We start from the raw sequence: 23,959 nt of genomic DNA, 5'->3' as shown, positions 1-23,959 counted from the left end.
GGCCTGCATCGGCAGGCGGACTCTCAACCACTGTGCCACCAGGGAAGCCCAAACTTTTATTTTTTTGATAGTTAAAGAACTTAGGCCAGGAAAGGAGAAATGGGCAGCACATGGTGATACAGGAAGGCAATGGCAGAGATGGGACTCAAAACCAAGTTTCATTTCCATTGCACCATACTTCCCCAACATGTATTTGTAGTAGCAAAATGTGTACTAGAATAATATAGCAGAATTTCTAGTGAAAATATTATTGGATCAGTATTATTGTGAACACAGTATGTGATTTATTCATATTGACTACTTGGCCTCTTCAACTATGTGTTTGGCCAGAATTACCTATCCCTTAGTCTACTTCTCACCTTATTTTTTGTCCTATTTTAATAAAGCTAGAACTGAACTCTCACAAACAGAAAGGCAAATAAGTGAAAGAGCTTGCTGGTAGCCATGGCAACATATACTGTAGCATATCTCCAACCTCTCAATGGTGGACTCAGTTAAAACCATAGAACACACTACTATATATAAAATAGATAACTAATAAGGACCTACTGTATAGCACAGGGAACTCTACTCAATACTCTGTTATGGTCTATATGGGAAAAGAATCTAAAAAGGACTGGATATGTGTATATCTATGGCTGATTCACTTTGCTGTGCACCTGAAACTAACACAACATTGTTAATCAACTATACTCCAATAAAAATTTAAAAAAAAATAGCAAATGTTTGCACACTTGGCATCCCACTTGAGCTAATCCTGCATCCATTGGATTAAGAAATCTCTAGAGCATTTGTCAGACTGGTATGTGGCATGAAGACTAAAGAGTCTTGTGAGTTTGTACTAAGTCTCAGGGAAGAACTCATGTTATCTGACTAAGAAAGTCTTAGTCTTCAGAGAAAAGGGTCAATTTTGAGCACATCTTTGTCTTTGCCACTAATATTTGTCTCCCAGAATAGATCAGCCCCTCATTGATTCATATCTTAGGCCTACAAACCACAATAAACCTGTTGATGGAAATTTAAAAACCTTGTTCACTAAAAATTCTGTACAGCAGCTTTAGGGTAAATAAGCATAAAATGATGATGAGGAGGAGGATGAGGATGGTTATGAACTAACACTAAGTAAAACTAAAGGAGTGCTAGGATTCACTTTGCAGCAGAACACCAAAGAGTTTACCATCCTAAGGAACGTGGTTCCTCATCTCCATAAGATGATATTGTTGTCCAATGAACAAAGCAGCAATCTGTGAATGTTGAGCAGGAGACAATGGCACAGCACTATTGCTTAGCAGGAAGAGAGGATGTCAGACCCCTCAAGAAATACTTGAGTATACTTCCCAGAAATACCTGGAGGTGACCCTAAGGTGGACTAAAATATTGCATTAAAAGTACAGGTGAGGGCTTCCCTGGTGGCGCAGTGGTTGAGAGTCCGCCTGCCGATGCAGGGAACACGGGTTCGTGCCCTGGTCCGGGAAGATCCCATATGCTGCGGAACGGCTGGGCCCGTGAGCCATGGCCGCTGAGCCTGCGCGTCCAGAGCCTGTGCTCCGCAACGGGAGAGGCCACAACAGTGAGAGTCCCGCATACTGCAAAAAAAAAAAAAAGTACAGGTGAGTGTTAGATGAATTTAATTATTACTAAAACTGTGAATCCTTACTATTCATAAGTTGGAGTGGTCAAGAGAAACTCAGGTTGTATATGCAAGCTTCACATATACATTTTTTTTAATGTATATTTTAGTAGCTACTGAAAGGACTCTTGATGAATCTGATATCTGATGTAGGATAACTCTATCCAAATCACTTGGTATCTTATTCAAGCAAGTTTTGTTGTGTTTGCTTTTTTTTGTTTGTTTGTTTTTGAAGGTACCCAGAAGTGTACATACTAATTGAATAGCAGAAAGGTGGAGGTAAAAATAAAGAATCTTCTTTGGGATCTAAAAAAAAATTGACTCCAATCTTGGGACTGAAAGTCCATTACATATTGCCATTTGGGAGACAACCATCCAACCATGCATTCACAAATATAAATTATTCTAGCATGCTAAACTTTGTAATGGCAATTATCATAGCTTGTAAGATTGAGAGATGTGTAATACAGAGTCCCCCATTGCCCCAGAAAAAAACTTTCCATAAATTTGTACCTTAGTTGATACCTTGATTTTTCTACCCTACACTTTGATTTGAAGCTTCGGTACAGTAACCTGGTAAATAACAAATTATATTAATTACATGAATATGTCTTTCTCAAATTCTATAAGCACTGTTGTGGGAAAGAAAAAATGTATAAAAAATGATATCCCATTTAAATATATATTACCTTCACATAAAGTGTTTAAAAAGTAAACTATATATTTTTGAAGGCATACGTAGTTACTAAAACTACGAGGAAAGCAAATTTAAGATAGTAGTTACCCTATGTGGGGAAAGTGTACTTACTGTGGTCTTATGGAATGTTGGAAATGTTATATTTCTTGGCTATTATGTCTATTTGTTAAAATGTAAATTTGTTTTATGTACTTTCCTGTATATGTTCTCTATTTCATAGTTAAAATATTTTTAAAATATTCTCCATCTTCTGTAAGCAAAATAAAACACTTATGGGCTTGATAGGAATGGCACCCTACAATTTTGAGACAATAGATCTCACAAGCTGTCAAAACAGCATAGTGTCCTTGGCAAAGTTTCTTCATTTTCTTGTTTGGGCCTCTTATGTTAGTAGAATAATATTGATAATCAGTGTTGGTTTTTTAAAAATTATTACATGATGGCTGTTTATACCCAGATATCTTATAGAGAGTTTTATAAAATACCCCTTTGGTTTTTTAATCACAATCCTCCCACTGTGATCTCTGTAAAAGGCAACTGAACTGGGCTTAACTGAGACAAATCTTAGAGATGGACTCCAGGGTGCATTTTCTATGCATCATCCTCACCTCAGTGAAAACCTCTGTGTCCTTGTTAAATATCTAAACTAGTAAAGCATTCCTCAGAGATGTGCTGATAGGATTTCCCCAGGGTCTAAACGCCGGGTGTCTCAAATCAGCCACGTTGATATTTATTTCTTCTTTCTCAGGCTTTGACTGCCATCTGTCAATCAGATGCAGATCCAGTTCTCTGGGCAGCCCCGTTTGGTGTTGGACTCATCTCTGCGGGCTGGCTCTTCCTTTCTGACACACTCTGCTGCAGCCGCTCTGGCAACATCTCTTTCCCTGGAGACAGGAATCCTTCCAAGGTTTAAGGTAAGCCTACCTGGATTATTTACTACCATGATAAGGGACACTTATCTAGGATAGTGTGATGAATAACACCTCCTCCCTTCTCAAGGGTCAGTCACTCTTTTTGGCTCTCCAATTATATGATAGAAAGTAGCTTTTCTAGCTCTAAAGCTACATGCTCTCCCTGCACCAGTGCCACCAACCATCAATTTCACATTCTCAGGCATCCAACTAAGGTTCAAACTGCTGTGTCTGGATGAGTAGAGTTCAGAAAGGCTACAGGGTACATCATCATAAATGTGTAAAGTACTTATAGAAAGGGCATGAGAGAATGAGGAAACATTTCTTGTTCACAGACCTAGGATTGACTCCTGGCCCTGCTGCTTACTAGCTGTTTTGCTCAGAGCAACTACTTCATGGGTAGGTATATATTGCAAATGCTGAGCACAGGGCATTGCATATAGTAAATGCTCAATGACTGTGAGCTAGTATGTTATTGTCACTGTTAACACTGAAAACTTCAAATCTTATGCAAAGTATGAGCAACTATTTCCATTTTTATAAAAATCCACTCAGAACATCGTAAATAAGACCTAAAGCCATATAAAATTGTAAACTCAACTAGGCAAACTGGCAAAACATTGAAGGAAATTATCTACCTATTCATGTTGCCCAGATGAACCTGAACCCTTGCCCTCCCCCTTTTTATCATCTTTCTTTTAGCATTCAGTAACTTTCTAACAAATCCCAGCTCTATGAAATTCCCTTTAATCCCGCAGCTGCACTCTAAGAGGAGAGAAATTTATTAAAGCTCTTAATCCAAACTCTCCCATTCTGTGTCTAATTTCTCTAAAATTATTACTTCAGCTATGTTTTACTTAGGTAATTTAACCAACTAGTCCACAGACATGGGATCCTGAATGTCAGTAGATTCTTTCATTAACCTAATGAAACCTGCATTTTAACAGCAATAATGGATAAGAAGTACCATAACATATGACCAAAAAAAAATTAAATAAAAATTTAAAACTCAAGAAAATCTTAAACTATTAACAAACATTTAAATATTAGGGCATTAGTGAACTGGGGGGGAGGGAAAGAGAAATAGAACAAGTTTGCCACAAAAGAAGAAACAAATAAATGAAGCAAATGATGATTCTAGCCACACTATGATGTAGACTCTGGAGAAGAAACAAAATAAAAGATAATTGCTCAGAATAATTGGCCATTATGCTCACACTTAGAAAATTTCAGTTCAATCATTCTGGAAGAAAAAAGTTATAATTTGATAACTCTTTTACATAAAAAAGATTTTTATTTCCCTTTTCAAAGACTTTAGGGAATATGCAATTCATAAGAATAATATAACCTATGCTAATTAAAGAAACTTCAACTAAAATAAGAGAATTGATAGCTCTGATTTCTACCTGTCAAAGGACTCCTGCCATTCAAGGGGCCAGAATTACAGAATCAACAAATTCTTTCTGTTCACTAAAACCAAGAAGAATGTGTTGGCTTTAAGAGGCTAATTTGAGGGCCACAAAGTGTATCTGTGGTGTTACAAACCAAGGCCCAGGAGATAATAAAGTAGCCAAGATCTAAAAAGAACAGAGAAACTCAAGAGATAAGGTCAGTATAACTAGCAATTATAATGGTGGGTTATTATAATATGAAAATGGCATAGCTGGATCCAAAGAAAGACAGAAATTAAACATATATAAAAATGACAAGAAATAATTAGAGGTGAAACCATTGATCTTGTGGGCTCAGGGTCTGGAGGCAGCCAGTGGCAGCTGGGAATTGGGCTTCTACCAGGTAACAATAGTTAAGAGTTTTCCCTTGGATGACGAGGCAAGCCTGGCTCACTAGGTAAATCCAGAAAGTGAAGTGAAGCATTGTAATTCCCAGAAGGATCCTGAAACCAAATCTCTGTTTTAAACTATAACCAGGCATCTCTGGAATATAAAGATATAGCGTTGTAAACAGAACTAAGCCAAGTTACCAACTAGACTTGTGAATGAATCTACAGTATCTTCACATCATCCAAGGGCATCATTTTTTAAAATGCCTTTAAGAGACTGGGTTCTGAACTCAGGTCTGTTAGAGAGAATGGAAGAAACTTAACAAAGGGGAGGGAGGGGGAAGAGGAAAGATTAGAGGAAAGGAAAGAAGCAATAGAGCAAAAGAAAAAAAATGTAGTTAAAGTGAAGCTTGAACACTAAAATTCCAAGAAACATGAACATATTCAGTGTTAAGAAACTTCTTTTAAGTTAAAACTAATGATGTATTAAAACAATAGAAGATAGAAGTGAGCATAAAAGTTTTTCCCTGATAGTTAAAGCTTGATAACATCTAGGTTGTGTTTCTGAAGATGACAAAAGTAGTGAATTGTTTTTCACATCATAATAAGTATTTATGGCTATGTATGTAGGATTTTAAAGAATAACCACACAGTAACATATTTTACAGTTTATAATGAGAAGTGTAGAAAGTAGAAGGGAAGAATATATGGAAAAGAAAATTGAAGAAAAGTCAGGAGAGAAGAAAAAGATAAAAGAGGTGGGTAAACAGAAAGCAAAAATTATAAATATGGTAAGAATTCTAAAGATATAAGGAATCCCAACTTGTGTAATTTTTCAATCACTAGTTGGACAAAAAAAATTTGCCTTATCGTTCGTTTGCAAGAGAGAAGTATAAAATGAAATTTTCAAAATGAAGAAAATATCTAAAATGGACACAATAGGAAATCGATCATTTCATCAAAAAAATCAATAAGTATTAATTAATCAATAATTGATTCATAAAATCTGATGTAGCAAAAATATTTTAGGATAAAAATAGAGCTCAAGGAAAAATTGAAAATAGTGAGAAATAATATTACATAATAATAAAAAAGCAATAGGCTAAGAAGAAAAAATAATATTACGTCTTACATGATCTTAAAATGTCACTCTACAGATCACTAATAAGTTGCAAGGGGAAAAAAAATAGTAGCTACAAAGTTGAGAAATCAAACAGGCAATCAATAATTAAATCATCAATGAAGCATAGATGGACACTTCCAGGTATGATATTCTAACAAAGACAAGATAATTCTTATAAGGTATTCAGGCAAGAAATGCATCTGATTCTAGTACTGAGAAAGCTTTAGACTGACCCAAAATAGAATGTATTCTTTAACTGTATCAATATTGTAGGAGCAAAAAAGGCTGTGTGAAACTTTAAAAATTAAAATAGATGAAGACATGACACTTACATGCAGGGCCTTGCGTGTTGGTCTCCTGACCCCTAACACAAACAGCAAGAAGAGACTGAAGAAAGAGGCAGACCCCTCAATATTGATAGGTGTCAGGTTTAACAAGCAAGAGAACTTATATATGAGGCTTGTCTTGGGTGGCCATAAGGCGAGTAGATCTCTACACCTGCCTGCCAGAATCTTAAAAGTTATACAGAGGCCTTAACTGGGTTCAGTCACATATACCATCCAGATGGTCTCAACAACACAGTGCTCTCTCAAGGCTGCATCCTTGAAACGGCTCCCACTATGGGTAGAACATACACTCCAAAGAGAGGGGAGGTTGATTGCCCAGGTCCAGCTCATGGGACAACTGATGGTCACATCCTTTCAATGACCTATTCCAACATCACATACTGGAGGAAAACAAATACAATGAAACACATTGAGCCAAGTGACAAAATTGAAACATGAATGGTATATTAGATAAAAATTTGTGAAGACACATGCACCCCAATGTTCATTGCAGCACTATTTACAATAGCCAGGACATGGACATTTCATAAGTGTCCATCAACAGATGAATGGATAAAGAAGATGTGGTACATATATACAATAGAATATTACTCAGCCATGAAAAGGAACAAAATTAGATCATTTGTAGAGATGTAGATGGACCTAGAGTCTGTCATACAGAGTGAAGTAAGTCAGAAAAAGAACAACAAATATCATATATTAACGAATATATGTGGAATCTAGGAAAATGGTACAGATGAACCTATTTGCAGGGCAGGAATAGAGACCCAGACATAGCGAATGGACATGTGGACGTGGGGTGCAGAAGTGGGGGGTGCGATGAATTGGGAGATTGGGATTGACATATATACACTACCATGTGTAAAACAGCTAATGGGAACCTGCTGTATAGCACAGGGAGCTCAGCTCAGTGTTCTGTGGTGACCTAGATGGATGGGATGGGAGAGGGAGTGGGAGGGAGGCCCAAGAGGGAGAGGATATATGTATACCTATAGCTGATTCACTTAGCTGTACAGAAGAAACTAACACAACATTGTAAAGCAACTCTACCCCACCCACCAAAAAATTGTGTATCACTTTTAAATTTAGTGAAGTTGTAAACTCTGGTTATATAAGCAAACTCAAGTGAGCTGTAGACTCCTGAGCCATGTTTATTATTGTTGTTTCAGGCTATTAAGTTTTGAGTTGTTTGTTATGTGGCAATATTTAATTTGTGCACTTAATTCTCGTTATATCAGTTATTAGATCACCACTTCACTTCCTGAAAAGGACTGATCTTGCTGCTAAACTTATAGAAGTTTTATGCTTACTAATGATGAGAAGCTTCATTTATTCTTCAATTTATGTAGTTATTCAACAAACATTCATTAAGCACCTACTACTTGTAGGGCATTCTCAAAGGCCTTGGGACGTTGTGAAAAAAAATGCTTGTGTTCTCCTGGGCAATGAGCAAGGCGGTTTATTACTAAAATATTGCATATGACTACCCCTGCAGGAATACCTCCTACAAAACTTAGGTTGTGGTAAGCGTTATGTGGCTTATCTAAGGTTATGTGGCTTACTGAAAGTCAGACAATGCTCAGTCGATAAAGAATTGATTATAAATATGCCTCTGTTGGGGGAAAAACAAGGTAATTAAGGGTTAGAATGATTGTAGTCAGAAAGAAAAAAATAGTTTCCAATGTTTTCTTCCTTTTGTGTTTTCCCCACAGAGATGAGAATAGCATGTGAATTGATTAAACAATATTTACATATTTTATTTGACTGATGTGTCTCTACTCAACCACCACCTTTTGTTTATTACGTTGTTTTTGAAAAATACTACTGCATCAATTGTACTCTAAAGTTCCTTCATTGTGGGTTTTATTGACTGCATACTCAGGGTGTTATTTAACATGTTCCCCTGCCCCTTGCATTTTCTGTAAGCTAGATATTAGATGGGGAGGTTTAGATTTATTTAATTTCAACTTTCTGGCAACACATTAAAATTGCCAGAGGAGTTATTTATTTTAATAATAAAGAAACTTGCCCATTTCCAAAATCGTTATTCATGAAGCCCAGAAGGGGGGTGTGTGTGTGTGTGTGTGTGTATATATATATATATATATATATATGACGGTTATACAGCTAGGCTCCTAATAAGCTTTTTCCCCCTGAAGATAATGCTGACAGTCATAGTTCTAATATTATGTTTGTCCTCTGGTGGAAAAACTTAAAACATAAACAAAACTAGAGCAAATATGACAATGAACCCCCATGTAGTCATTACCAAGCTATCAAAAAATCCACAATCCTGTTTTATGCTTCTAAACTGGATTGTTTTGAAGTTAATTCTACAAATTACAGTTTTTCTTTATGTATGTGCTTACATTTAAAGGAAATGACTTTTTAAGATAACATAACTTCAATAATACTTGAAAAACAGTAGTAAAATATAATTAATACAATTAAATATGCTACCAGCGTTCAAATTTTTCCATTTTTGTCCAAAGAAAGTTCTTGCACCAGCATTTAGCTAAGTCTCAGCTTAACATACATGGTTTTTCCCTCTTTTTTCTGTTTTAATTAATTTATTAAAGATATTGGATCACTTTTCCTATAGTGTTCCCACATTCTGAATTTTGCTAATTACGTGCTATGAGGTATCATTTTATACACCCCTGCACTTTCTCTAAACTGTTAGGTAGTTAGATTTATATATAGACTCAGTCTATTTGTTTCAGGTCCTTTTTTTCTTTCTTTTCTTTTTGGTACACTATGTCATACCAGTGTTATGTGCATCGATCAAGAGGTAGATATTACCTAGTTGTTTCACTTTTTTGTAACATCAGTGCCCATTGATGATCATTGTTTAGTTTCATTATTTGATTATATGTTAAAAAGAGGTTCTATTCTAATTCTATTTATGCCAGTTTTATCAATTGCAGAGAAAAGCAATGATACATTGCATGTGCATCTTCTACAGGGTAGTGCTCAGATTACACTCCCACAATTCATCTAGAAAACTAGAACCTGCCTACTCATAGCTTCCAAAGACTTTAGTTTATTCCTGCATTGACATTGTCAGAATGTCAATCAATCATTAACATTAACATTCATTAAGTATAGGCTATGGTGTATAACTATAGGCTATGGTGTATAACATAAGTATAACTATGGTGATAAGACCATGATTAGGAACATTCTCTACAATAAAGAGTTTGCACATGTGTACCTGGACTGTTTTTCCTTTTTGTCCAGCAAACATCTCTGAATGTTTCCTAATGAGAAATATAAAGAATAAATCTTTTTTCTGTCTTCAAAAAAGTCAATGAACTTGGCGACCTGCCTCCTAGGAAAGACTCATTGTCAGGGCGGGGGTATACAAAGCATTGTAGTGAACGGTGATCATTGATAAATCACAATAAAGAGAATGCCCTGAAGTTATCTTAAAAGAAAAAGTCAATGAAAGAAGTACAGTATTTGGTCTTTATTGTTAAAAACAAGACAACAGGCCCCAAATAGAGTCACTTAACACTAAGCACCACGTCACCAAAATTTGACTTAGTTACAGTTTTGGCTCTCCCAGAAAAGGAATCTTAAACCAGGAGTCACCTGATCAGCATTAGTTAAGTAATCTGCCTGTTAGACCCCTGACATCCCCTGTAAGGCATGTGACCTTGCAATAACCAATCTATATTTTTGCATAGTATAACTTCCTTGTTCCTGCTCCCTCTGCCTATAAAAGTCTTTCATTTTGTACAGCTCTTTGGAGCTCCTTTCTGTCTGCTAGATTGGATTGCCCCCAATTCATGAATCATTGAATAAAACCAATAAGGTCTTTAAAATTTACTTAGTTGAATTTTGTTTTTAACAGTATCTGTTTCACATAATAAGCACTTGCTGTGAACTGAACTGTGTTCCCCCAAAAGTTCATCTGTTGAAGTTGTAACCCCAATGTGATGGTAACTGGAGATGAGGTCTTTGGGAGGTGTTAAGTTTAGCTCACCTACTCCATATTGTTGATGCCTCAGCATCTATTTTGTGTGGCTTTGAATTGACACCAGCCTCTCCTGCGGGCTCATGCCCTAGATAACAGTCTGCAGAGTCACAAGTAAATGTAAGTTTCTGGTATGACTCTACCAACCACCATTTTGACAAGCATTCTCCTCCACCTCCCAGGGCCTTCCTGTTGTGCACCCCAAGAATCTTACTAAAATCCTACTCTTTTTGGTTTGCATTGACCAATCTGGCCTTAGCATGGGAACCCCAAAGCATTCTACCTGTGGTCACTAATAAAAGCATGTACCTTATTAGTCATGCTGTGCTCTCTTTCTGCCTGCACCCTGCCTTTGTTGTAGGAGAGGGAAAAGTCACGTCCCTGGACCTGCAGGAAGCATGAATGGTTTTCTGGATAACAAAAGTAGCCATCATTAACAGAAAAGTTATAAGTCCCATTTTTAAAAAGAGTTAAACTTGAGCAAGGAATTGTGTCTGACAGGGGTATTGTCTATCGAGCTCATATCGCTGCGGTGGAGGGGTGGTTTTTCCATGTGTTTGAATTGGTAAAGCTCTTGTTATATATATCTATTTGTACCTATAATGGTTGTTGTAAGCCAAAGTTTTTATGGCAGACCCAACAATTAACTAGTCTTTCTCCCTGGGCGACTATTTTAGATATGTTTACGAAAACATTATTTTCCCATTCTCCCTGCACCACAACCACCATCAGAAGTCATATTAAGGGAATTCCCTGGCGGTCCAGTGGTTAAGACTAGGCACTTTCACTGCCATGGCCTGGGTTCAATCCCTGGTCAGGGAACTAAGATCCCTAAAGAAAAGCAAAAGCAGGTTTATTAGAGAGATACACACTCCGTAGGAGAATGCAGACCATCTCAGAAAGTGAGAGTGACCCCAAGGCATGGGGTTGTTGGTTTATAGAGACTGAGTAATTTCATACGCTAATGAGTAGGAGGGAATAATCCCTCTTATGGTCCATCTCGGAACTGTCATGGCATAAGGTGGGGGATGATTTTTAGTATAATAATGAACGTATAATGAGCTAAAAGTCAATGACTGAACTATTCTCAAAGCCACCCACTTGGTGTCAGCCAGTTCCAGGCATTTTTTTATCCCATCATAGCAACTGAACCCTTTCTTCATTTATCTAGTGGTGTATCCTGGCCCTTTGCCTCTTGTCTCACCTTGACCTCCCCACATGGCCCCTCCACGTGTGCCATGTACCTCCTCCAGGACCTGTGAGTAATAAACTTATCTATTTCAATTCCCTTGTAGTCTTTTTGTTGAAACATGACTCACCATCTAACACCCCAGGGCTCTACTTAACAAATGTTAATTAAACAAAGTCACAGCTAGAGATAATTAGGTCATGAGGTAGACCCCCATGATGGGATTTGTATCCCTATAAGAAGAAACCAGAGAATTTGTTCTCTCTTTCCTCTCTCTCTCTTTCTCTCTCCCCCCAACCCGTCTCTCCCCTATGTGAAGGTATAACAAACAAGAAGGATGCAGCCATCATCTGCAAGCCAAGAAGAGAGCTCTTGTTACCAAATTAAGTCCTACTGGCTCAGGCCCTAGCCCGGTTGAGGCTCCCTGCTTCAGTGGGTAAAGGTTCTTTTTCCATTCGGGTTCAAAGTAGCCAAATAACTAAATCGAAGCTGAGATAGATGCAGCACAAGCTTTATTCAGTGGCCAAAGAATGGAGAAGCAGGAGCTTAGTTCATAGATCAACTTATTGCCATGTGGTGAGACAGATTTGATTTTAAAGAGTAAAGACAAAGGAAGGAGGGATAAGGAAGCATATGCGTTAGTCTACCAGGGAAGGGGCAGGGCTTTTTGAAGGCTTGGGGTGCCACCTTCTTTTTATCCTTTTTTGGTCCTTAATATCTGGTCATGGCCACCAGTAGGTATGTCATTTAATATGCTAAAGTAGTAAAATCAGCATGTATTGAGACTCAGGGTCTGTGGAGATCAGATTCATGGCCATCTTGGTCCCAGCTTGTTCCATCTAGTTTATTTGTTTATCTCTCCCTATAGCTTCCTTTCTTATTTCTGGACTGTCTGACTTAAAGACTTATGTTAACTCCTACTAAAAGTGGGGCTTGATGGGGTTTGAGTAAGGACCTGGTGCAGCTCTGGCAACAAAATCCTCCCTTCCCTTGTGACTGCTCCTCATTATTGAGGGATGCTGAAGGGTGAAGTTCTGTCTTCTAAAGCTGTTTCCTGCTGAACATGGGCATAGTTTTCCCCTAGATTTGAGGAGCAGAACTCTTCCCTGACTCACCTAAAATAAGTCTGATTGTCTCCAGGCCGCAGTCTCAGTTGCTTGTTCTCTTGTGTTAGTATCATCTGAAGTTTGGTGGCTTCAAGCCACTTACTAATGAAGTTGACAAGGCAGTTAAGGAGGCAAGGCCCAAAGATAAGCAGGAGGGTAATAGCAGTTGGTGGGCCAAGAAATGGAAGAAACCAGGTTAAGCTGGGGAAGCTCTGTTTTATCATATTCCACATGTAGCTTGGATCTGGACCTTGTGTGTTATATCTATGTAACCACTGAACTTGCTTATGTACCTTTTTTATATTTACTTCAATCCGACCAGAGTTATTGACATCCATGCAACAGGTTTTATTAATAACTGTGCAAACTTCCCCTTACTTAGCCAGGAGATACTCAATGACTAGACTGTTGTTGAGGACAACATTTGCTAGGGAATCTGTAGAAGTACGGAGTCCTTGTAAGTCCTTATAAGGCATCCCCTGTATTTTTGGATAACTCCTCAAGGGCTCATGTGAGGTTTTGTAAAGTAGTTTCATGGTATGTGAAACCTCCTTAGGAGGCCGCCTGTCTGAAAGCAATCCGTACTTCTGCTAGAATGGGTCTTATTTCCCTTGTAGCTCAGGGCTGAGTGACATTATGAATGCTTACACCTAGGTTCTGAGAACTTAGCTGACCTAGCGTGTTTTGTTCCCCAAATTAGGCATTATCTAAACAAGGATAGGCTAGAGCTCATCCCAGAGAAGGAAAGGAGTTGGGGTTGTTCTGATGGGACAGAGTCCAGAGAAGCCCTAGGGTGTTATTGGAAGTTCCTCCCTTTGGTAGGGGCTGTTGATAGGGGTGGTGGCAGCAAGTCTGGTTAGAGTGATGGCACTTTAGAGTGAGTGTCTTGTATTCGTTAGAGATGTTAATGTGAGGGGTGAGGTCCAAGCAGGGAAGCTGTGTTAAGTATGGGATGTGAACTTCAAGAGAGATAGGTTTTAGTAGACCTAGTTAGCCAAGGTGAGAGTGAGGTTGTCATTTTGGGGAGTAAAATGTAATACCTTGAATCTATAGGTGTCACTTTAAGGGTGGTTGTGACAGATCCAGCACTGGGCTCGATTTTATCCACAGGCTGTAATTCTCAAGAAATTTACTACTGACTTCCCATTCTGCGTTGATGGTTGTAAGAGATAGGGCAGAAAGAGTTAAGAAGTATAGACAATGGTAGACATTCATCTCGCTTTCAGTATTAATATTCCCTATATCTAGCATGAACAGAGGAGATGTTTTCCAGGAGGAGGGGGTTTGGTAGAACAGCAGAAGCCAAGTAAGGCAATAGCAATGACAAGGCCAAATACTAAGCCTATCCACCACATTACTTTTCTATCAGTAAATTTGTCCTTTTGAAAAGTAACCTAATGTCTGTAACAGGTTCACAGATGTATTGAATGGGTGGCTCAGTAACTTTTCCTCAGGCGTTGGTGCTGTCTTCACTCTGGAATGGTGGACCCATGGAATTATGTCCTGTAATTTTAAGACAGAATGAGTAGTCAAGATTTCTAGATAAGGTTCTGTCCACTTGGGATCTAACTGGTCTTATGTCTTTCCAGCCTTCCAGGTTCTCAAATAACCCAATCCCCAGGAGAGAAAGGATGTAAACCCATGTATGAAGGGGAAGGTGATTCCTGATTCCCATAAGCATGTAAAATTTTGGCTATTTCCCCTATCTGTAAGGCATATTTTAGTCAGTACATTTCCCTAAGGTTGGCTTTATAACCAGGTTCTTTAGGAATGGGTCTCCCGTATACAAGCTCATATAGACTTAACCTGAGCTTTCCCTTAGGGGCTATCTGCATTCTCAAAAGTACATTAGGAAGAAGGGAGATCAGGGTTGATGAGTCTCCTGACACAGTTTGGCTAAGTTTCTTATGAGGATTGGATTTGTTCTTTCTACTTTTCCTGAAGATTGTGGTCTCTAAGTGGAGTGCAAATGAAACAGGAGGGAAGCAGAGCAGGGCACAACCTTTGAAAGTATAACATAGCCCAAGGACATGACATAAACTGATTAGAACCAAATGGATCCAAGATGGCGGACAAGTCAACTTCCACTAGACCTTGAGCCTCAGTATACGCTCATTGTAAACATCAGCAAGCTAAATGACACACTCACAGGAGCCATGACAGTTCCAAGACATTGGTGTGGGGTGGTGAGTGTTGGGGTTATTCTGGAGGCAAGCTTCAAACACCTCTTTAAGGAGACTACAGAAATTGGGAATAGTAATGGACTTGTTGAGCCATCGATATAGAGCCTCATGCCTGTAATGTGTACTCTGATGAGCTTCCTGGATGGCTTGGAATGCAATGGCTGATGGGAAGAACTGCTGCTCATGACCATTAACCATCCACCCCGGGTATTCTGGGCTTTCAAAGTAACCCCATTTCAAAGCCTTTTTCCTTTCTTCTGGTGTATATATGGAAGTGTAGGAGTTAGGGTCTGGGAGAGCCAGTAGGAGTGGCTTTTGAAGTCTGTTCCCATCCTCTGTTGCTTGTTTAGCTGCCATATCCACTGTTATTTCCTCTTATTATTTCTGCTTCTCTCTTTTGATGGCCTCTAGTGAGTAACCACCACCTCCTTTGGAGTATAGCCTCCAGCAGTAACATAATTTCCTCCCCATTCTTAATCTGTTTATTACCTGAGGTCAGCATTCCTCTCTTCTTCCAGATAGCCCCATGGGCATGTAGGATTGAATAGGCATATAGAGTCAGTGTAGATATTGACAACTTTTCTTTTCCCTAGTTCTAATGCTCTGATTAAGGCAATTAATTTGGCACTCTGTGATGGAAACCTCTGGCATAAACTGCCTTTCCTTTTCCCTCTTTCACAAAACTGCTCCTATCAATGAACCATTCCAATTCTTCATTCTCTATAGGGCAGATCTTTAAGTCAGGCCTGCTGGAGTACACTTGTTCCATAACTTCCTCACAATTATGAATTAATTTTGGACCTGTCTTGAGGTAGCAAGTAGGCAGGGTTAAGGACATTACAGGGCCTCAGAATCACAGATGTGTTGTCTAGAAGCATGGCTTGGACTTGGGGGATTCGACCAGGAAGTAACTAATCTTCCCCCCTTTCCTTTATGAGGGGTTGGAGGTGGTGGTGATGCCGAAAACTCTGTGCACTGGTGCCAAATTGAATCTCGGAGACAGAGTTTGGGGTGAAGTAGAAAAGAATAGCTTTATTGCTTTGCCAGGCAAAGGGGGACACAGTAGGCTCGTGCCCTGGAAAAACTGTGTGTCCCATCCTGGGAGGATTTGACGAGGAGTTTTATAGCAATGGTTCAAGGACAGAGTTGCTGATAAGGATCAGGGTGTGTGCAAGGCCTGCATTCCCTTAATCTGGTCTTAGATAGTCTCCTGATGAGCTTTGAGGTTATCAAACTGTGACCTTCTCTCTGGAACATCTTCCATTTGGTGGGGTTTTTATTTCTTCAGAAGAGCTTAAAGATATTGTTATGTGTATCCCTTGAGGTGGAACCAGAACCCTGCCCCAAGGCTGCACTATGGTTTCTTGGCTGCTCCTCCCTCGTCTCTGCATCCCCTCTCTTACCTGAATAGCAACTGTTTCAAAGGCTTCCATGCAGGAGTCCCACAGGGTCCTGCTCGGATGCAGTGGGGGGTCCAGATTGTCAGAGGCTGTCCAAAGGTTAATTTGTTAGCCTCTTTGAGGAACTGAGAAGTAGCAGCTACAGCCCACAAGTGGGGGGACCATCCTCTACCAGTTTGGTCCACTGATTAGAAAAGTAAGCTACAACCTGAGTTAGAGGTCCCAATTTTTGTGGAAGCACCCCCAGGGCAGTTCCTCCTGTCTCATATACATATTGATGGTAGGGGCAGCTCAAGTCGGGTAAAGCTAATGCAGGGACTCTCATGAGATGGTTTTTCAGTTCCAGGAACTCCTGGTTACAATCAAGGGTCCACTTAAAAGGGTCAAGTTCCTTCTCTTTTAATCGCTTATACACGGGCTTAGCAATTAAGACAAAGTTGGGGATCTATATATGGCAGACCCGACCATCCCCAGGAAACCTTGGAGCCATTTTCTCATACTAGGGGATGCCATCTGGCAATTTTTTCCTCTCCTTAGACAGTGCCCTGTGCCCCTTTTCTATTTTAAATCCTAAGTATTCTATCTGCTGGAGGGAGATCTGGGCTTTTTGTTTGAAACTTTATATCCTCTCTCTCAGCCAGATGATTTAAGGTATTAATTATATTATGGTTGGAAAGCTCTTTGGTGGGGCTGGCGATTAGAATGTCTTCCTCATACTGAAATATAGTTTCTTGTTCTAACTCAAGGTCACCAAGATCCTTAGCTAAAACCTTTCCAGAAAGGGTGGGGGAGTTTTTAAATCCCTGGGGCAGAACTGTCCAGCACAACTGTTGTTTTCTCCTGCTATCTGGATCCTGCCATTCAAATGCAAAAACGTATTGAGATTCCAGGACTAAGAGTGCATAAAAGAAGGTATCTTTTAAATCTAACACTGAATACCAGATCCTCCCAGGGTTTAGGGTAGAAAGCAAGGTGTAAGTGTTGGGCACCACTGGGTGAATCTCCTCACTCAGGAGTTTTATTTACAGCTCCGGAAAGCTAAACTAGCTGGTATTTCCTTTTTTTTTTTTTTTTTTTTAGGGGAAAAATAGGAGAGTTGCAAGCGGACTGACAGGGTCTAAGAAGCCCTTGTTTGGGCTTCCCTGGTGGCGCAGTGGTTGAGTTCGCCTGCCGATGCAGGGGACGCGGGTTCGTGCCCCGGTCCGGGAAGATCCCACATGCCGCGGAGTGGCTGGGCCCGTGAGCCATGGCCGCTGAGCCTGCGCATCCGGAGCCTGTGCTCTGCGATGGGAGAGGCCACAACAGTGAGAGGCCCACGTACTGCAAAAAAAAAAAAAAAAAAAAAAGAAGAAGAAGCCCTTCTTTGAGTAAGCTTTCTATTATCAGCTCAATGCCTGCTAGAGCTTCCTTGCTTAAAGGGTTGTCGACTGCAAAAAAAATGCACACCCTAAAAAAGTTGAGAGTTACGTTTTATTCAGCAGACATTCTTAGGACTTCAAGCCCAGGAGCCAGCCTCTCAGATAGCACTGAGAAAACTGCTCTGAGGAGGCAAGTGGGGGAGCCAGGATATAGAGGAGTTTTTGCAATGAAGGGCAGGTAGTCAGAAAGTCAAAAGATTATTGTTAATTAAAGAAATCAGATATCTCAAGTTAAGGAATCTAGTGCCTTTCTATGTATGGGAAGATACAAGAGTCTGGGCTCACTGTAAGTATTCCTTTGATATGCACCTCAGCTATCTGGGGCCAGTATCCTGTGTTTTCTCATCCTGAGTTTCCTCAAGCTGCACCATGGTGGGTGGCTGCAGTCTGATGACTGATAGATGGCTGGCATTTCTCGTTTCCATCCTGAGTTCCCTTAGGACTCACTGTTGGGTGTGGCTGCAATCTCTGATGGCTGCAACATCCTTTGGTTATTGATATGACAGACAGCATTCTTAGTCCACAGGGTACTGCTTTTTATTTGGGTAATTGTAGCCAGGTTACAGCTTGACTGGTGGGGACCTCATGGCTCTGCCCATGGTGTCACTTGCCCATATTGAGGGATTCAATCCCCTCAAGGTTAATCAGGCCATTATTCTCAGTAGAGTGGTAGCACTAGGGCTACAGAACAGAAGGGAGTCTTAGGTATTTTGACGGTAAGGTTTTTGTCCCTGAGATAAATTGTAGATCCCAATTTATATAGTAAGTCTCCTTTTATTAGAGGAATTGGGCATTCTGGGACATAAAAGAAAGAGTGAGATAACATTTTCCCTTCCAAATTGCACTCAAATGCTCTATAAAATTGCACTTCTGTGGTTTTTTTCCTTCCACTCCCACTATCTTACATTTAACCTTGGTCATTCTGCTTTGTCGGGTATTCGAGACCCAATAGGTGGCCCCTATGTCCATAAAAAGTAAATCTTTTTACCTCCTATGGTCAGGGTGAGCCTAGGCTCCTGGGGGTAATTTCCAGGGTACTCCTAGGAGCCCCAGGCCCCTTCAGCCCTCTTCTTTCATGTGTGCAACCAACGAGGATGGGCCAGGACACGACATTCCACTTAGTCTCTTTTTGAGACTTGGGATATTCCCCCTTCCAATGGCCTTCGTTCATGCGGTATGTACACTGATTAGCTTTAATCCCTTCTCTCCGCTGTGCGTGTGGTCTTTGAAACCCCAGGCAGCTCATCAATGTTACAGGATACCTCGGGCACGGAAGTTGTCCCTGGGAGGTCAATTGCCCCCGAATCACTAAAGCCAGAATACTGGCAGTTCCTTCTGCTCATCTATCTTCCTTTGCATCAGCCTCCAGATACTGGTTGTTGAACACCCGAAATGTTTACTACACCAGCTGGGAAGTGGGCGTGGTGGGCCCTATCTCCGACTTCTGTAATTTTGTCTGGGGTGCTCTGGGAAGTGAAATGGGACTTAAGACTGGCCTGCCCTCCCCCTGACTCCAGGTTCACGTTCGTGTATACCTGGAGACCCTCCTTAGGCACTCAAGGAAGGCCCAGGGATTTTCCTTTGGTCTCTGGATGACATCCTGAACCCTACTACAGTTCATGGATTTCTTCCCAGCTCGTTGAATGTCCTTAAGAATCAAATCCCTGAAGTGTGTGAGGTGCTGCTGATAACTGTTTTCCTCTCAGTGGTCCCACTCAGGGACCATTTCGGGAATGGCCTGGACTCCAGGCTGATAATACAACCTTCCCTGATTATTTTGATTGGTCTTATTTGCTTCCTCCCTTGCATTAGTTATAATCAGTGCCTTTTCTTCCCCAGAGAGTAAGATGTTTAGGAGGGTTTGGATATCCACCCAAGTGGGGAAATGAGTGTTGAATATTCCCTGAACTAAATTAAGGACTCCCTTGGGGTGGGGTCTTCCCTCAAACCCTTGCATCGATCCTTCCAGTTATATAGATCTGAGGAAGAGAAGGTCCACCCTCTCCATTGGGGACATCCTGAAGGGAGAATAGCTTATTGATTCCAGAAGGCTGGTACTAAATGCCGCTACTGGTGTGCATTGGACTAGTCTTTGTAGGGAGGCATAGTGAGAAATGGAGGTGGGAGTCCAGGGAGGGGTCCACCCTGTTGGGAGGAGGAGGGGGCACCAGGTAGGGAGCTGGAGAATTTGAGGGAGTAGAGGGTGCTGGGGACTCAGGAGAGGTAGCTACTCTTGGCAAAGGAATTCAAGAGGATCCTCAGGCTGAGATGTTAATAGCGGGAGAGCAAGATTTGAACTGGTCTCATATTTTTTATGAAAGGCTTTGTTTTGGTGAAGCACCATGAAAAATTGGACATAGGGGATCTCATCCAATTTTTTAAAAGCTGGCAATAAAGGTCCAATTGAAAAATAGCATTATAATTTTTTCCTCCCTGCTCTGTGAGGAAACCTACAAATGATTTACCTATGGGAATCCTGATAGGATAAAATTTTCTGAAATACCAAGAGATGTATGAATTTTCATTTTTTCTTTTTCCCAACTTGTTTTTTTTCCCTGCATGCCTGTATACTATGAGATCTAATAATGACTGGGCAAGTGTTTAACCATGTATCCGTAGATCAATGGTAGAGCATTTTGATAATCACCATCATTCCCTTCCTTTCTTTCTAAGGAAGGCTCTGGCACAAAAGAACAGAATACAATAGAGTACATCCCTAGGACCCAATAAAAGTGATATTAAAGCCTTATCTACCTCCTTGATGATACTTCTGAGCCATGGGAAGAATAGGAAATAAACTTTCAGTGAGGACACAATGGTTTCAAAGACAAAGAAGGTATCTTATTAAGGGAGTAAATTTGGTCATTATGAGCTAATGTTTCACTGTCTCTTAAAAACTGATGTTTGTCCTTGCCAGAAAAGTTACTATTTAAATCAGCTATTATTTTAATACATCAATAGTAAAGAATTAGTAGGCCTATAGCTCTCACTGGTGGGAGTATTGGAAGGAATACTTGAATAAAAAGAAATGTATTTCTCTGGCTGTGGGATAGGCACAGGAATTCATTTTTCTTACCCCATTTCCACTCTCACCTCACCCCAATAACTGTGAAGCTCAGGATCAGACATCATAAGTGTTGGATGTTTCTTGATTTTGTATAGCCCAAACTGGGGCCATTGCACAGATCCTACAAGGATCTTCCAGAGAGGGGATTTCTAATTATAGAGAAGGGATTGGGGTTTCAGACCAAGGGCCTCAAAGAGGTATTCTGCAAATGGAAGACAGAAATGTCAGATTAGGACAAAGGAAAATTCTCCTGAGAACTCGATCTCTGAGATCAAAGAAAGGCCGTGTTAGCAAAAACCTTAACCTTTAACTTCCTACATTGTAATTCCTTTCTAAAATTGCTCTAATCCTTCAGCAAAGAAATGTTTTTAAGTGCAATGAAACCACATTGTCCAAACACTGGATGGATAAGGGTTAAAATCTCTATTCAGCCAAAGCCAAGACTGAAGCAAAATATCATCAGCATCGAATGAACATTTGAGATGCAGGAATAAGTCTAAAATGTATTCAAGTACATGGAGCACTAGTACAATTTTATAATTTTTAAAGTACTGAGGTGACATTTTAAAAGTTTGGTATTAAAGTAAAAGAAAATATTTCAGCATTTTCACTCACTAATTCCTTCTGCAGAGGCTATGCTGAATACTTACAATACTAAATAGATGCCCACTTTCAGCTGAGGTTAGTGGAAGCACAGAGTAAATTTGGCCAGCACAATCTCTCTAGGTTGCTTGACTATGATGATGTTGCCACCAAGTTCTTGGGCTTTCTTTCCACTTTAATGTAGGTGACCAAGTTAAAGATCAAAATACAGTGATCCTCTCTTTAAATCCTGGACTTTAAAATTGTATCAATAGTGATGTTGCAATTTCATTGAGGCAATCTCACACGGTGGCTCTGTACATTTTAAGAAAACGCTTTCTGAGTATTTTCAGAAACTGTCCAGTCCTATTTTGTATTTCTCACATTTTGCACGCACTTGATGTTTCACACAATCACTTGAAGAAATTTTGTTGTTAAGCCTCAGATCAAAAACTATGACTAGGTAGGTGTGTGAATTTCCAGCTGCATCTCAGTTTTCCTTATATGAATACCAATTTCTGTAAGAGTTGTTCCACATGTAGATGTATTTCTGATGTATCTGTGGGGAGGAAGGTGATCTCCATGTCTTACCCCTCCGCCATCTTGAAGATCTCCAAGAGAGTAGATCTTAAATGTTCTCACCATAAAAAAGAAATGGTAATTATGTGATGTGAGGTAGGTTTTAGCTAATATATGGTGGTAATAATTTTGCAATGAATGTGTATCAACACTTTTTACACTTAAACTTACAATATTATATTTCAACTATATCTCACTGAAGTTTGACAAATAACTCATAAATATATTTTAGTATTTGGTAGAATTGTTCTCCCCTGCCCTCTTTCAAGTTAGATATAGTCATGTGATGTTTTTTCCCCCCAAGTGAAAGTTTAGCAGTAGTGTCAATTTTGGACAGTAGCCTTAAGAGCCAGAACAAGACTTACCAGCTTTCTTCCTACCGCTAATATGATTTTGGAAGCATGTTTTAAAATGAAGTCTGAGTGACAGATTAGCAGAACCTCGTTGGTGACCCTTTTTGTGTTTACATAGCCCTACTAAGAAATAAACTTATTTTAAGAATTTAGAGTCATTAAAGTATGGAATAAACCTACCCCATGTTGATGAATGTAATAATCTGAATCATAAAATTAGACAGGCTTATATGTCTGAGAGGAACAATATAACTAGTCAGTCATTGTGAATCCTATATTATGAAGCAGTGAATCAAAAATTAAAGTCATTCATTTAAATTTAAATAGGAATTAAAGGACAATTTATACTCATTTTAGCTGGAAAAAAAGATATTTTATACTCCAGATTTCCATATTTTCTAAAATAATGGCACAGAAATCAAGACCAGTTTATTTTTCATTCCATGCAGCTCTAAAAGGACATAACTAATTTCAGAAACATCACTCAATTTACTATCCTATGCACACTTATCATATTATCTATTAACCATCTATAAATGAGTTTATCTCTGAATAACAATATATTAATTTAAAATTAATCATCTACATTATTAATTAATTATAAGTGTATTTCATTGAATTAAGGCACTCTTTCTATTTATTCTAAAAGTAATGTGATATTCTAAATTACCCTGGTTGTTATTAATAAATTGTCAACAAATATTTAATATTCAAACTCTTATTGCAATCTACATTATATCTGAGCAACATGATACCCTTGAAACAGAGTCTAAATTTGTTTGACTTGTTAATGGTCAGTGAAAAAACTAATTATAGGAAAACATCACCTGTTAAATATAAAGAATATATTTGACCAGATAAAATGAGAGGTACTCACTGTGTAAGAAACACATTCAAATCCTTTGCTGTGCTTATAGCTGTAACTCAGTTTTCCTATATTGGTGTCTTGCACTTTCATTGCCATTTTTTGATGAATATATATATCTATAAAGTTTTGCTCTTCTAGTTTGTTTTCTACTTCATTTTCTTTGTCTTAGCTTTCAGAGAATTTCACTTGGTTTTCATAGAGTCTAATACATTCTCTAATGTCCCATTAGTATTTCTTATAGTTTCTCTGGGTTCCTACTCACTTTTTAAATCCTTAAAATTTTAATATTTGAATTAAGGAACTGAATAGTCGGAAGTACATAATACCCTTATACACGTATGTTTGGTTTATGCAGGTTTTAAAAAGTGACACATGTCTGACTTTATATATGGTAATCCTAACTTTCATCCAAAATGAGCAATCACTAAGAAATCGTGTAGTTTTTATATTCAGTCACTATCTTCATCTCTCAAGATTAACTGCTGTGGTTTTCTTGTGTGTCCTGGATGCATACATTAATTTTTTAATGTATCAAGTTTTCACATTTGAAATTACCTGGGTTTACATGTATCATCCCAAATAGTCTGTGAGATTTTCAAAGAAAAGGCAAATCCCATATTCATTCCTGCATCCTTTGTACCAGGAACACGTTGGGAAAATATAGAGATTTGTTAAATGTCTTTTGAATGAATGTTTGCTTCAATATCTTTCATTGTACTTCAGTATAATCAAGCACAACATTTGAAT

At 39.2% G+C, this 23,959-nt stretch overlaps 1 long non-coding RNA gene across 2 annotated transcripts in view; it reads left to right on the top strand.

Moving 5' to 3' along the window:
• Positions 1-23,959, top strand: part of LOC113623138 (uncharacterized) — a 212,334-nt gene that overhangs the window by 120,383 nt on the left and 67,992 nt on the right. For both annotated transcript variants that reach the window (XR_003433793.1, XR_003433792.1), the window contains exon 3: positions 3,076-3,241. This is a non-coding gene — a long non-coding RNA (uncharacterized LOC113623138). The remainder of the gene's footprint in view (positions 1-3,075; positions 3,242-23,959) is intronic.

This window comes from Aethalodelphis obliquidens, unplaced genomic scaffold (assembly GCF_003676395.1).
Source record: "Aethalodelphis obliquidens isolate GAN/ISIS:26980383/991018 unplaced genomic scaffold, ASM367639v1 scaffold11, whole genome shotgun sequence".
NCBI classification, from domain to species: domain Eukaryota; kingdom Metazoa; phylum Chordata; class Mammalia; order Artiodactyla; family Delphinidae; genus Aethalodelphis; species Aethalodelphis obliquidens.
Note: the sequence above shows the minus strand (reverse complement) of the source record. Positions and strands in the feature narration are given on the sequence as shown.